The 15,057-nt window shown below is 44.8% G+C and overlaps 1 protein-coding gene and 1 non-coding gene across 5 annotated transcripts in view; both read right to left on the bottom strand.

Annotated features, from left to right (window-relative positions):
• The window catches only part of SAMD4A (sterile alpha motif domain containing 4A), a 205,177-nt gene that overhangs the window by 117,009 nt on the left and 73,111 nt on the right, over positions 1-15,057 (bottom strand). The gene's annotated exons all lie outside the window — the stretch shown is intronic.
• Positions 3,919-4,025, bottom strand: LOC116633482. Its single transcript, XR_004299745.1, has one exon. It is a non-coding gene; the product is annotated as a U6 spliceosomal RNA (small nuclear RNA).

Genomic DNA, 15,057 nt, shown 5'->3' with positions numbered 1-15,057 from the left:
TACGGGGGACGTCTGGTGGTGGCCTGCAGGATGGGCCAGGTGCAGAGCGAACAGGTGGAAGACAACTGCACAAGGCAGCCTTGAAGACTCAGAGGCTCGGGAGGGAGGCCCCCCCACGGGACAGCTGCCTGGTCTGGAGGACTCCCATCCCCACTCTTCTCCACAGTTCTCTCAAGTTAACAAGAGGAAGACAGCAAAGTGTAAGCACGGTAAGAACTTAGTAAACATTCTCGAGAAAGCAAAATAACGCCCGTGAGAACAGTTGTGAATGAATTACTATTCACCTGGAAGTCAGTTATTGGTGAAACATAACAGGTGACAGCAAAAGGAGGGGGCCCACGGAGACTTCGCCCAGGTCACCGGCCCTGTGAGCAGGGAAAATATGACAGAAAGAGAGCTGGTAATCCAGGAGAATGTCAGGATGTGGAGGAATGGCATGCACCTCTCCTTGACTCTCCAATCAGAATGACGGTGGGTTACTGGATGCCGTAACTGCTGTGTAGACTAGGGAGAAATTAAAGCCAATGCCCTCCCTGGACCTGGATCCCTGACCTACACTCGCGGTCCCTGAGGAAGAGAGGAGAGTTACACCCTCAGACTCTCAGCCTAAAGCCACCAATGGTACCAATCATAGATACCACCGTATCCCATAAAAAGACAGTATGCGTAATTGTTCCCATTTTCTTTTTTTTTTTTTAAAGATTTTATTTATTTATTTGAGAGAGAGAATGAGAGACAGAGAGCACGAGAGGGAAGAGAGTCAGAGGGAGAAGCAGACCCCCCACTGAGCAGGGAGCCCGATATGGGACTCGATCCCAGGACTCCAGGATCATAACCTGAGCTGAAGGGAGTCGCTTAACCAACTGAGCCACCCAGGCGCCCGGTTTTCAAAGTGAGGAAATTGGACTGAGGTCACTTGGTGAGTTGGTAACAGCTAAACCCAGAGCCTGGGACTTTGTCATGGACTTGAAAGCCTGGTCCCTTCCCAGATGTCTCTCAGGACTGTTTTTTTGCCCCAGTCAGCCTTCACAAACAGATCTAAAACCACAGTGCAAAATACAAGAGTGTGAAATTAGAAATAAAATAGGTGCTTCTACATTCATTTAAATCCCATTTATTTTTAATAACCACTGAGGTTAGGCTTTGCATGAAAGGTGAGAGGTTGGTTTAAATCTTGATGTATGTCTTGGTTGACTAGTAAAATATTGTCATTCTGCTCAGGTGAAGAGAAGGCCCATTGAAAAATATCACACTTATTTAGCTTTTGTTAAAACTAAGTGCACATCTCCTGGGCATTTTCTTCTGTGGTCTTAGGTACCTACGATTTGCCAGATTTTGTTTACTGGTATGTTCCCTCCCTCCCAACATGTGCGGATAGATAACGTGTCTGTAGGTCTATGGCAACGAAAGGGCTAATGCTCACCCTGTCACAATCACACATAAATTCTCATCCTAAATGGGGATCATTTGTCCTCTTAGTTAAGTGTCGTTGGCAATGTTTATAAACTGAAGACATCTGGCTCAGAATGGGGGCTAAGACAATTGCAATAAAAAATAATAGTAATACAAATTGGTTAGCAGGAGAGGCTTCAGTATAAGCAAAAACAATTATGTCAATAAGCCTACCCTAATGTGGAAGTAAATGAGAATATCAGGCCATGAATCAAGAAGCTCACATAGGCACTGTTTTAATTAAATCCATGAAGCGTTGCTGTTCCTCGTACTTCCCATGGGTCCTTCCTTCCATTGATCTTGGGGGTCCCCTCTTTACCTCCATGGCCTGGAACAATGGGGTTTTCCCACAATCATCTGCTTCTCCTTATACTTCGTTCCATAGTTGGGGTGACCCCTGTCAGTCTTGCTTAGTGATGGGTGGTGAGTCTCTCATCAGACTTAATCTAAGAACCCAAAGGTCTCTCCTTTACCTGAACAACAGCAGAAGAAATATGTCTCTTAAACTCACTCCCTGAGCTTTCGAGTTCATACCCTGCCCAGTTGCGTCCCATTCCCAGGAAAGAATATCCATCATTGCTCAAAGAAAGAACAACAAGATTTCAGGTTGAGATAGTCCCTTTCTTCCAAAAGCCTGAAATAGCAGGTGAGTGCTTCTTTCAATCTATTCAGATTTTAGTCAGCACATTTTGGTTATTCTAGACCCAGAAAATCCTCAGAAATCAGAATTCATTATGGAGGGTCAGAGCGATGGAGATGGATGCCGGTCAACCAGGAATTAATGAGGATTGTGGAAATCCAACAAATTTCACCTGGAGATCTCTGTGGCCATCCATCTTTTCCACCATCTGCTCCAAATTTGGACCTATGCCCTGAGAGGCAAAAGACAAATGCATCCATCTTAAAAGTCCACCCAGGTGAAATGCCATTAAATTGCATTATTGTCCAGAACTGCAGAGAGAAACATTTCTTTCCTAGTTAATCTGGCAGCCATCAGTTGTTCCCCCATTAACTTGAGAGAAGCATCTGGTTTATGTGCTAGAATAAAATACCTCACAATCTATCAAAATTAAACCCCAAAGAGCTATTACTGAAATGAAGGACGGTCTCTTTTTTGTTGGAGGTAGATAGATGCATGCTTTCCCACGAAGTTCGTGTTCCGGCATACTTACCTTTGGGATCTGCATTCCCTGGATGAATAGGAACCTAATAATCATACCTGTTTTATGATTTTAAGCATTCCAGGTTAGCATAAATTAAAGCACATTCATACGGCTGTTGTTGTGAAAGACAAAAGCCACCTCATGGTAAAATATTATTCTTCCTGAGGGCTCTCAGATACCTCTTTTAGCGTGTCCGGTATCTACAGGTATTCTCAGTTTTTCCTGCACTTGTTTGTGCTCTGATATAGAGTCTAGAGAGAGCACAGAGACAGAGGAAGGTCTTTCGAAAATGTTTTTAGACCAGAGAGGACAGAAAATTGACCCATTGGATTTTAGGACACCTAAAATAAGATTTCTTTCATTATATCCTGATCTCACTTCATGAGAAATAGGTATATTCCTGAACTATCAAATGGAAGTCACATATTAATAAATCGCATCTCATTATCTCATTATTTAAAGGAATTCCCTCTCTCCTCTGTGTGTGTGTATGTGTGTGTGTGTGTGTGTGTGTGTTGGGTTCACATGAACAAACAAATATTTCACATCTTTTTTAAGCTAAAGACTATCTTTCTTGAAACAAGTACTTTGAGGGACGCCTTCGTGGCTCAGTCAGTTAAGCATCTGCCTTTGGCTCAGGTCATGATCCTGGGAGTCCCAGGATCGAGCCCTGCATCGGGCTCCCTACTTAGTGGAGAGTCTGCTTCTCCCTCTCCCTCTGCTCCTCCCCCTGCCCCCCCCACTTGTGCTCTCTCACTCTCACCCTCTCTCTCAAATAAATAAAATCTTTAAAAAAAAAAGAAACAAGTACTTTGAAATATACTCTTGTTCAACTCCGAATGCTCTCTCCCTTATTTATTTCAGAGTTCTTTGAACTAAACTACATTGGTTAGGGAGAGAAGAGAAAGAGGTAGAGAGGAAAAGAGAGCAGGTGGGGGAGAGAGGGTGGGAGAAAGAAAGTGAGTGCAGTCAGAGAGCTCGAGTAGACAGGTCTGCCCACAGTGTCCCCCAGTTACATGGGTCCTTGATGAGGATGATAAGGGAGATGTGTGTCTTTCTGCTCCCTCCCCAGCCTGGCTCAGCTCTCTTGTAACCTGCATAGTATAAGCACCTTGACATACTCAGTGGACATGTGTATTTTACGCAACATGCCACAGCTGCAAAAGAGATCATGACTGGTTGACACTTTGACACTCAGTCTAGAAAAACTGGTCAAAGCATGGAATCATAAAAATGATACTCTCCTTATAGATAGATAGATAGATAGATAGATAGATAGATAGATAGATAGATAGATTCATTGATACTTATATATATTCACAGATATTTATATGTCATCCTTGTGCAGGGGCCATGCTAATCTTCTCTCTGTCCTTCCAGTTTTAGTATATGTGCTGCCCAAACGAGCATTACATTCACAGATACTTAAATATATGAGTATACACTCATTCACAAATTTGGCACAGGAGCAATGCCTTGTCTCCCACTCTCTGCAAGTCCCAGTGTCCTGTATAAACCAGAAATCTGCTATGATTTTCAGGTTCCAGTTTCTTTAAAAAAGATAAAAAACCAAAGACAGCTGAAAAGCAATCTGAACTGCAGAATCTGCCTAGATTTTTATGACGTTCCCCACAATCTTTTAAAGTTATCTTGTTTATCTTCATTTGCCCACAATTTTTGTTCATCCCGGACAAGTTTTTCCAAGACAATGGTGTAGCTTCATAGAAACACCTCTCCTTTTCACACTCATGTATCATGTGTTTACATAACATTTAGTTACGTCTTAAATGGGAAAAGTACACCTGGTGTAAACAGGTTTGTGAACAAACAAGTCTCAGTTGGCTTCTGATTGCCCTGATCAGGGAAGTGGGAGAGGCCACGAGCGAGTAGCTGCCTCGCCTGCCCCCCGCCGCCCGGGCGCACAGGCATCTGGCCCGCGTGCTGGGGGACCAGGGCACGGCCTGGCTGGGAGTGGACCCAGGGAGCTTCTCTGAATCTCAGGTGAGACTCAACGAAAGAAATAGCTAACGAGCTATTCTCATGCCAGAGAGGAAAGAAACTGACCAGGTTGGCCCTAGGGAGAAACTGTAGGTCGGTCTCTAACCTGAGGCCTTTCTAAGGCTTTGAAGGGTAATTTTGTCTGCTCGATTTTTATCTTACATACTATTGGATAAACTTCCTCATAAGATGCAGTAACACTGCTGTAAACAGAACAGAAAGAAAAAGTAGTCATGCTTTTGGCCAAATAGAGAAAAACCAAAAAGTCAGAATATATGTTATATAAGTATATATAAGTATATATACAAGTATATTATAATACGTGTTATAAGTATATATAGTTTAAAACATATATTATATATAAAACTATATATTTTATATTTATATTCATATATAACATAGTATATATTATATAAAAATATATATCGCATACATTTATATTTAGTACATATTTTTATATAATATATATTTTATATATATAATTTGACTAAAAACTTTAATCCCTAAAATTCCAGCTGGATCGAGAAATCAGCCTAGTTGCCTTGGTTCATTACTCTGGGCCAAAGTCCATCATTTTACTCATCCTGGCTGCTATCCAGGGTTTGGATAAACATATTGTGGATGAGAAGTATCTGAAGCTGAATCCCGCCTCAGTGTCAAGGAGCGCCCACCCAAATCATCCACACAGGCCAATTCCACTTCGTTGCCACTTTGCAACACTTGCAGATGTGAGGGATGGTAGATTTAAAGGGCCTTTATTTAGCTCGTGCATTTTATTTATTTATGATTTATGATTTACATCCTGCCTACTTCCACGAAAGATTTGAGGCAGCTTAGCTCTTCAGTTAAGCCCATTCTTAATCAGTTCAGTCACTTCTCCTTCATCCTGCTATGTCCAACTTCAATGGAGTAGTCTCCCCAGTGTGATCAATTACCTCGGACCCCTGTGTTCTGGGCCTTCCACTGAGCAACAAAGGCGGTGCCTTTGCAGAAGTCTGTGACCTTTGGATTACTGCCCCAGCAGTACAGGAAATTCTGGCAGCCCTTCCCAGGGCATCCCCTTTGGTGTCAGGACCTCTCAGGGGTGGCGTAGGGTGTGGGGACCCACAAGGCCATCAGCAGCTCCACACCCCGGGCAGAGGGAGCTGAAGAGTGGCTTCAAGGACCCTCCCTGGTCAGGACGTAGGCTGTCAATAAGCGTCCCATCTAGTAGGGGTCTCCGTCAAGATGTTGAATAATCACACAGCCTTTTGTGAGAAACACGAGAATGAGCAAAGCCTGAATCTCAGCTACTATGGATCTCCACCCCTCCACTGCCACCTGTCAAGTCTCTAACTCAATGGAGCAAAGTATCCACAGGTGTTATTTCAATTTGCCATGATCTTTCTGGGCTGAATAGATCACCTAACTTTACTATGCTTGGTTTTTCTATCTAGACCTTAGTGATGAAAACACTAGTCACGGGCATGCTTCAAGAACCCCAGGGCGAGAACTGCCATGTGTGGCTACAGCGAAAGCCCCCGAATGTCGCTGTGCATGAGGGCTGCTCCTATCTGATGCCCTGCTCAGGCACCCAACCCCTTGCTCTCAGCTTTTCTTTGTAAGAATGGCAGCTACTGATCTCAATGCCTACTACTCTTCCCGGATAGTTAATAAAGCACTGCACTCAATCATTTACTCTTGTAGCCTGCACCCCTGGTAATTCTGCTCTCTGAGGGGAAAAATTGTATTCAGCACCTAGGACACAGCTGTCAATGTAAGGGACTGTCCTCAGACAGAGTCTGAGGACATCTCAGACAGAGATGCCTCACACCATCTGAATATATTTTTCCATTAGTGGGCACAGATTTGCATGCATCCTACTCACTCTCCCGCCAACCTTTTCCCAACCAATAGCAGACATGTGGAAACAGCTGGTAGAGTCTTTGGGAGCGACCCCTGGCCATGGAATAATATGCAGCTAACGTGCATGCACAAGGAACAAATCCATGACCCACAGTAATAGATTCACTAAGGACTGAGATTAATGAATAGACAGAAGATCCAAACGGTGGTCTTGATTGGAATGGAAGCTATCTTCACAGAATAGGAAACTCTGGGCTAGATTCCCCAAGGGTCTACCTCAGTGGTCTGCTTTTATCTGCTAATCAGCGCTCTGTCCCAACCACCTGACGAACCAATTACAGACTCAGAACATGCTAGACACACCAGGGGCAGGGCTTTGAACTCTTCAGGAATAAAATGACAATAAAGCAATCTATAGACTCTATTTTATGTGTCTGAAGTATAGGTATGTAAAATGTTTATTCTATATTACTTTAATCTCATAAGTCAAGGCAAGTATATGTAGACCCTTGTCCTGGGTATAAAAATGCATATAGACCAAAAGAGAATCATGCTTCTGTATCTATGAAGCACTGCCAAATGCTACTTTTGTGTGGTCTCACTATGACAACCTTGCTTGACAATCGCGGTGACTGGCATGTTCTCCATCATTGGCAGATCAAGGTGTCCCCTCACGTTGCTGAGCTGCTGTCCTCCTGGGCACTTATGGGTTCCTGGGCTCCCACTCCCACAAACTCTCTAGGAACACTCCTCAGCCACAGATGGAGCTTTCTCCTGTTCTTTGCAAACAGAAGACACCTGTGGAAAAACTTGTGCTGGGGCAAATGTCCCGAGAGAGAAGTGGATGACAGTGTGACAACTGCCTGGGCTTATGTCCCCAGACTATCACTTTCCAGAACAAGTTATCCAGTTTCTCAGAGGACTCTTGGTTCCCTCCATGAGTTATGAAGAAAATAAAAATAATATCTACATCCCATGTTCCTACAAGGATAAAAGGCAGGCAGGTGATTTGAGAACAGTATGGCACCATCCAAAGGAGAGTTTAGATACAGGGAAGCCCGGGAAATTAGACTGGCCAAGACCCTGGGACCAGGGGAAGGAGACTGACAAGGGACTCTAGAGTGGGCCTGGCTCACTTCTCTACTTCCCCTTCCTGGCTCCAAGCACACCCCCTCCCCCGGGTGATGACACTAGGCCACCTAAAGTCTGTCCCAGTGTGCTGTTATACAAGGAGCTACGGTTGTCTCAAGCAAAGTCCCAGGTAGTGACACAGCACAGGTAGTTTCCAAAGGAAATTTTCAGAGTCCAGAGTCAGCCAGCACTCTGACAGCTGGGCTCTGTGATGGTTTGTTTGTTTTCAGGTGCTATGTTCTACCTCATGACCGCTAGCTCCCATCCATCTTTCTTTCCCTAAAGCACCAAGTAGAGCATCCCCAGGAAATGTCTGCTGAAGAATGAGAACAGGGATAGGGATTCATCAGTTGATTATTCATGATCCAGATAAAGTAAGGGCCATAAAAGAACCAAATGCCACCACCAAAAAATCCCCCACACAAAAAATTTTGTTAATAGCCCTGATAAGAATGGATACCACCAGGGAAGATGGCAGGTCTCTCAGGAACTTTGAGACTGACTTCCTGACCATGACGCATCTCGAATGCCTCACAGGCCTGTGGAGATACTGATCCCCTCAGCCCTCGAGCAGCTGGGCACAGCCTGAGATAGCTGGGTGACTCCAGCATGCTGAACAAAATGTTAGCATCCTCCATGTTCCTCGTCAGGTAAGGGACCCCAAAACAGCCATAGCAATGTGGAACTGCAATCCTAAATATCTCCTCTTTATAATACAGAGAGCCAGAGATAAATTGGATACTTGGTTGCCCAGTTTCATTTATTTCCTTGCCTGATTATGATATCAAGCCCTCACAAGCAGCCTATGAATGAGGCAGCCACAATTTACAGGTGCATAAACGGGACCTCCAAGAAGCCAAGGGACTTGCCCAGTGTCATCCTCCTCTAAGCACCAGCCTGGCCCAATTCTGCTCATTCTCTACCTCCTGCACAGCATGTAAAACATAGCCAGCCAGAGGGTGTGCCTAATTCTTCAGTCTGACTTTTCTTCTAATGAATGTAATCTTAGAAGATGTGAGAGTGGAAACCAAGAGTGAGATGTAAGGACATTACAATGGGAAGAGGGTAGAGCAGCTTGGGGGGAATGCTGGCAAGATGGAATGAATCTCACTTGGAGGCCAAGTGGATACCACAGTGGAAAGATCACAAATGTGCAGAGAGGTCTGGGCGCAGGCGATGGCTGGATGAGGAAGAGACTCTTGTTGGTGGGGGGGGGTAGGGTTTGACTGTCGTAGGGTCAGATGGCTACCCACCCAGAGCAGGATGTCAAACAAGCTTTCGGGCATGTAAGGATGGGGGCCACCTAGAGATGGAATTTGGCAGTCATTTGCCCAGAGAAGGAGGCTGAAACTCTGGCTGGCTGAGACCTTGCAGGAGAATACAGCCCAGATCTGGAATGTGAGGGGGTCACTGAGCTTCCATGGGGAGGTCTAGGAGCTCTGTGGTCCCCGGGTAACATTTATAATTAATTGGAGAGCTAAATAATTACACCTTCCCTTTAAGCTCCTCTTACATGTATGTCATGTGATTCAGTTAAAGAGTACTCTTGACCTCAAGGTCTCAGAACCTAACGTTGAAGTGCGCTGTAAAAGGAGTCTTCACTCTGCAGAGCCTCAGCTCCTGGGATGGGTGGGATCTCCCCACCATGCAATCTTTATCCTAGCCAGATCTACAAAATTACCAAGTAGAACCCAAAGAGGACATTCTCACCTCCAAGAGATAGGTGGAAAGGAGCCTGGCTCTTCATTGGCTAATTTCAACCATCCTCATATGAAGTTTCCTGAAACTGTCACTTACTCTGCAAGGCTGGCTGTCCTCCCGGTGCAGCTGGCCCGTAGGGAAGAGCTGGTGTTCATCTGACCTGACTGTCCCACAGTAGAGGACGGACAGCGCCTGTGCCTTAGCAGAGAACCCGGCACAACTTTGACAGCAAAGTTGCAACACTCTCGGCCAAAAAACCTTGACTACCAAGCTAGAAATCATGCTTCCAGCTGACCTCTCCTCTTCTCCTCCAAAAAGCTGGCATCTCTCTGACCCCTCGACCGGCAGTGAGCAAGCAAGACTGGCAGTCCAATCACACAGTTCATTCTGGCTGCCTTGGAAAGTGAGAAAGGAGTCCGGGAGGAAAGCTGCACCTACAGGGGTGGGAACGCAGCAGCGCAGTGAGGAGAAGTCTTCCTACAAGAACATCATGATCGTGTGATGTACCGAAGGAAAGTTTTTAGCTAATTATCAGTTTCAGTTTCTCATTATAACGCAGATAGGTGGTGGGTGGACTAATTTGTTTCAGTGGCCAAGGTACCTGGAATATTTTATAATAAAGCATTTTAATGGCTAATATATGTCACAGTAAGTTTAGTGAGGAAATTGAAAAATGCTCATACTACAGGTATTAGACACAGATATAGAGTAGATGGAATGCATGCATTCCTATAAAAGGCACCCTAAATACTTGTCAATCTGGCATTGACTTCCACTGGAAAATAGATGTTAGGTTTCTTCAGGGAATGGAGAAATGGCAAAAAAAAATCACGTTATCTGTCACTTTGCCCTGTGGGCTTGGCAAAATAGAAGAAAGCGCATATAAAGCTAGTCCCAGAATCACCTTTACTATAATTCTTGCTACTTATTTTAGAGGATATCTGTGCAAATATCTCAGCATCTCTTAGTCTCTCAGCAGACAGGTTCGTGCTTGACTTATCACGAGTTAGGGGGCTTCTCCCAATACTGCCAACTAAGGCAAGTCCAAGCTCAAGGGGGAAAAGCCAGGAAGGGGTGACCTACAGAAGACATGCTGGGAGGGGTCCACCGTACCAAGAACAGAAGCTCCTCCAAAGGAGCACCTTGGGGAGAAGAGCCTTGGACAGCTTCAAAGTATCTCTCAATATGTCAACAGAGAATAGTCAACCAAAGATGCGATCAGTGAAAAGCAGTCTTGACAGAGTGATGTGATACGAAAATCTATTGAAACAATGAAGGGTAAAAACAGAAACCAAAGATTATTGGAGAGCTGAATTCTGTAGGAAGGGAAGTTAAGGATACGAATCTAACCCTTTAACATCTATAATCCCGCCCATCTGATTTTTATTCATTTTCCATGTCCACCACAAAACTACCTTCCTCAATAATATAAATAATAAATATTTGTTGATCATCCAGATTATACACCACTCTAAGCACTTTACATGTCTCAACTCCTTATCAAAACAAATCTATGTGGCAAATTGTATTATATATCTCCATTTTACAGAAGACAACATTAAAGCACAAAGAGGTCAGGGGCGCTTGGGCCAGCTCTTGATTGTGGCTCAGGTCACGATCTTGGGGTCTTGGAATGGAGCCTGGATCAGGTCCGTGCGCAGTGCAGAGTCTGCTCGAGGATTCTTTCTCTCTCTCCCTCTCCCTCGGCTCCTACCCCTTCCCCGGGGGGGGGGGGGGGGCTCACATGCACACATGCTCTCTCTCTCTCAAATAAACAAATAAATCTTAAAAAGAAAAGGCACAAAGAGGTCAAGTAAATTGCCTGATATCACACACCCAGTAGGACGCAATGCCTGGATTCACACCTGGCCATTTTGGCTCCAGAGCCTCTTCTCTTAACCATTATATTTCACTGTCTTTCGATGAAGAGGAATGTCCAAAGGAAAGGGAGAAAAGAGCACCAGTGAAATAAAATGGGTTCTACCTTACATTTGCTGGAATACACTCAGTGAATAAATTCCTACTGCTTTGATTCTGTGTTTTCCAAGGAAAGCGAACACGGTGACTGCCACCCCAGCATCCATCCCACCTCTCCCCACGGTGGGGAGGACATGGGATTTGGGCAGACCGATCAATTGATGTGGTCCCTGAAAAAGCCTCTCTTCTACTTGCAGAACAGTGAACTGCATTTTTATGTATGGGTTAGCCTCCTGCGAACTTGGGAAAGCAAGTCTTTCCTGACCATCCAGGAGGTAACTGATGAAATCACTCTAAAGATCTATACAGCTGAAGATCAGACCCTAGTCTACAATGAAAATTAGCCCAACAAGAGCAGTGTCCCTTGAAGTCCAAACTGAAACAGTCTCTAGCGTAATTTACTTCTCTAAGAGAGAACAAAAACAAACGTCATTCACTGAGCACTACCATATATGTGCTGGACACTGATGGGCTGCTCTGTGTGCTGTGTCCTTCAGGCATCCTCTGTGTTCTCCCTGGAGAGATGAGCCGGGGCTTCCCCGCCCCAGAGCGAGGCTGTGGTTCCCATGTATCACAGACCTACACTGCTTCTGGGACAAAATTCATGCTGGCCTGTGGCTAAGTAAGATCAATACAATACAGTACAACACAATAGGGGTTTTTCCCGAAGCTATATGTGTGTGGTATAGAGGACTGTCCTTTATTTATTTTTTTTAAGATTTTATTTATTTATCTGAGAGAGAGCGCGTGTGTGTGCATGAGCAGGGGGAGGGGCAGAGGGAGGAAACAGACTCCCTGCTGAGCAGGGAGCCTGACCTGGGGCTCGATCCCAGGACCCTGAGATCAAGACCTGAGCTGAAGGCAGACGCTTAACCAGCTGAGCCACCCAGGCACCCGAGGACTGTCTTTTATTCTGAGATTATATTCTTCCTACTTCTGGTGTGAAAATATCTTTTCTTTTATGAAAGGATTGTAACATTATATGACAATTTGGCTCTTGCTGTTTTTAACATCCTTACTTTTCAAGATAAAAGCTAACAACCCTATGTTAAGCTTCCTCAGTTAAAAAAAAAAAAGAAAGTTAGATCATAAAATTCCAAAGCGTAGGGTCACTGGCTCAGGGGGCTGATAGCCTGGATTTTGTCCGACCTCAACCACGGGGGGAGTTCAGAAAACAAAGAGACAATCCCAGTGGCTGAAAAGTACCCTGAACTGTCAGTGTCTTCCTTGCTAAGCTCCTATCTGACCTCAGTTACTCCCTTGGTCCCCACTGGCTGCTACCAGTAGGAATTCCCTATCCTTCCTGGCCAAGCTGACATGCTGTGCAGAGTTCAGGACACAGCTTTAAATGTGGTTTCCTGATTAACAGAGAGACTCCAGTGAGGCAGGAAGGAGTTCAAGCTCGAATATTATATGTCATAGTCATCTACCAGTTCTTAGGAATGAATACATCAACAGAAATGACCTGGAGCAAAATACCATTCCTGAGAAAATCCCTAACGACCCAGGAGGGACTCCTGTTACAGCACTCCACCTTTTGTGTCTTCTTTTTACAAGGAAGAGACACATGAAAGACTCAGTTCCCCAAAAACACATTTACACAGAAAAATATTTGAGAAGGCTGATGGTGATTAAGAGAAATGGGTGCTAAAAGGAAGCAGGCACCACACCTATATGACTTTCTGGCTAAAGGGAGATGGGGTCATTGACTTGGCTCTGCCATTAAGTTGCCCTTGAATCTTAGGAGAAATCATTCGCTACCCTTCTCCTTCCTCACTTGCCAAAGAAGATGTCTGGTCACTCTTGATCCTCACATTCTCTGGTTCTATTTGCTGTCTGGAGGAAAGAGCAAGGTACCTTCATGTATCAAGAAGGATACTGAGAAATAATATGGAAAGGAAACGTGGAGCATTTCCAGGGGCATCTCCAGGGGGGGTCTCCCCAGAGTGAGCTTCCAGCCAGAGCAAAGAAACGAAGAAGTGGGCCTACACTGCTGAAAGCAGGAAAGAGAAGGTAAAGAAAAGAGCAGGAAGAAAAGAGGAAGGGGGGGGGGTGTGCCTGGGTGGCTCAGGTCATGATCCCGGGGTCCTGGGATCGAGCCCCACGTCGGGCTCCTCGCTCAGAAGGGAGTCTGCTTCTCCCTCTGCCTTCCGCTCCCCCTGCTTGTGCTTTCTCTCTCTCTCTGTCAAATAAATAAATAAAATCTCTTTAAAAAAGAAAGAAAAGAGGAGGGGAAGAATCAGAGAAAAGGCAGGGCTTAAAATAAGGTAGGCCTTAAAATAAGTGTGATCCTTTGAATAGAGAAAGCTGAAAACAGGAAAAGTGAAGAAGAGCAGAGAAAGAAGGGAAAGAAAGAATCAGACTTCTACCTCTCATTTTGGATAGAAATAGAATTTCCTAGCCCTTCCACCATCCACCCACCAAAAATGCCACCAGATGTGAGGTCCCATGGCATACCGCCAAATTAAATAGAGAAAAGCCTCACTCTTCTAGAGAACAATATAATACCATTTTCCGTAATACAGCGAACACAGAGGCAACCCATCTGTCCGCAGATATGACAGAGAAAAGAAAAAAAAAAAAAACCAAACTCCACAAAAGGTCCCTAACCTTAAAAAAAAAAAGATTCTGGGCTAAGCTATCCAGAAATAGAACATTTTCATTACAAAATAAAAACTAGGTCAATAAGATAATGGACGTGATTTAAATGAAAATCACAGTATTTGTAATGGGCTAAAAATGGTATCAATATTACTGCAGAGAAGGAATATAATTAAATGTATTTTTAAACAGCAGCTCCCCGCCCCAGCCCTACAAATCCCAGCCCCGCCACCAGTACTCCTCCACCTCATCGGAGAGGAATGTGCTGGCCTGCCACAAGTTGGTCTGAAGAATGCAGAGTTTCCGTACTACTTTAGAAGATCCCAAATGACACTGGTTAGCTACATTCTTTCACTTTTAGATCACTGTTATTCATTTATAAAGCAAAGAAATGGAAAGGTTAGGGATCTGACCATTTCATTCTTTTATGATTTCTGCTATATGGCCAGGAAACATGCAGAGGGAGGTATAACCATCACAGTTCTCTCCAGCCGACTGACCCAGGAATTCCCGACCATCATAGGAGGTGGATAGAGATCCTAAGAGGTTTCGCACGGGCCAGGAATTAAGATAAAGGGTGGAAGTGCAAATTTCTGGTTTTCTTTCTACGACTTGTGGTGTGACCTTGTGGATAAACTCTAACTCTGGAGTGTAATTTATCTTCTAAGCCCTCACAAGGGGAAGGGAAGCAAAGAGAGATGAATGAGCCGTAAGGAATTGTGATCTGGATGGCGACTAGGATTACTCTAGCGGGCAGGCAAGGGCTGCCGCAGCACCTGCATTTCCCCGGATGTCTATATAACAGCCTGGGACTCGGGGTGCCTGGGCGGCTCAGTCGGTTAAGCGCCTGCCTTCGGCTCAGGTCATGATCCCAGGGTCCTGGGATCGAGCCCCGCGTGGCGGCTCCCTGCTCAGTGGGGAGCCTGCTTCTCCCTCTCCCTCTGCCTGCCGCTCCCCCTGCTTGCACTCTCTCTGTCTGTCAATAAATAAATAAAATCTTTAAAAAAATAAAATAAAAATAAAAGCCTGAGACTCTGTTTACGAGGAACTCTCAATGGCCCTTCTACACTTGGGATGCCTTCAGGGGTCACATAAACCTTAAGCTGGATTACTCTATGATGACTCTACTTATGCTTTAGAATATATGCGTACACCTGCTGGCACATCCACAGAGTATTCCTTATGAAAG

This window comes from Phoca vitulina, unplaced genomic scaffold (genome assembly GCF_004348235.1).
Source record: "Phoca vitulina isolate PV1807 unplaced genomic scaffold, GSC_HSeal_1.0 scaffold7, whole genome shotgun sequence".
Taxonomy (NCBI): domain Eukaryota; kingdom Metazoa; phylum Chordata; class Mammalia; order Carnivora; family Phocidae; genus Phoca; species Phoca vitulina.
The sequence above is the reverse complement of the archived record's forward strand: the minus strand, read 5'-3'. Positions and strand labels throughout refer to the sequence as shown.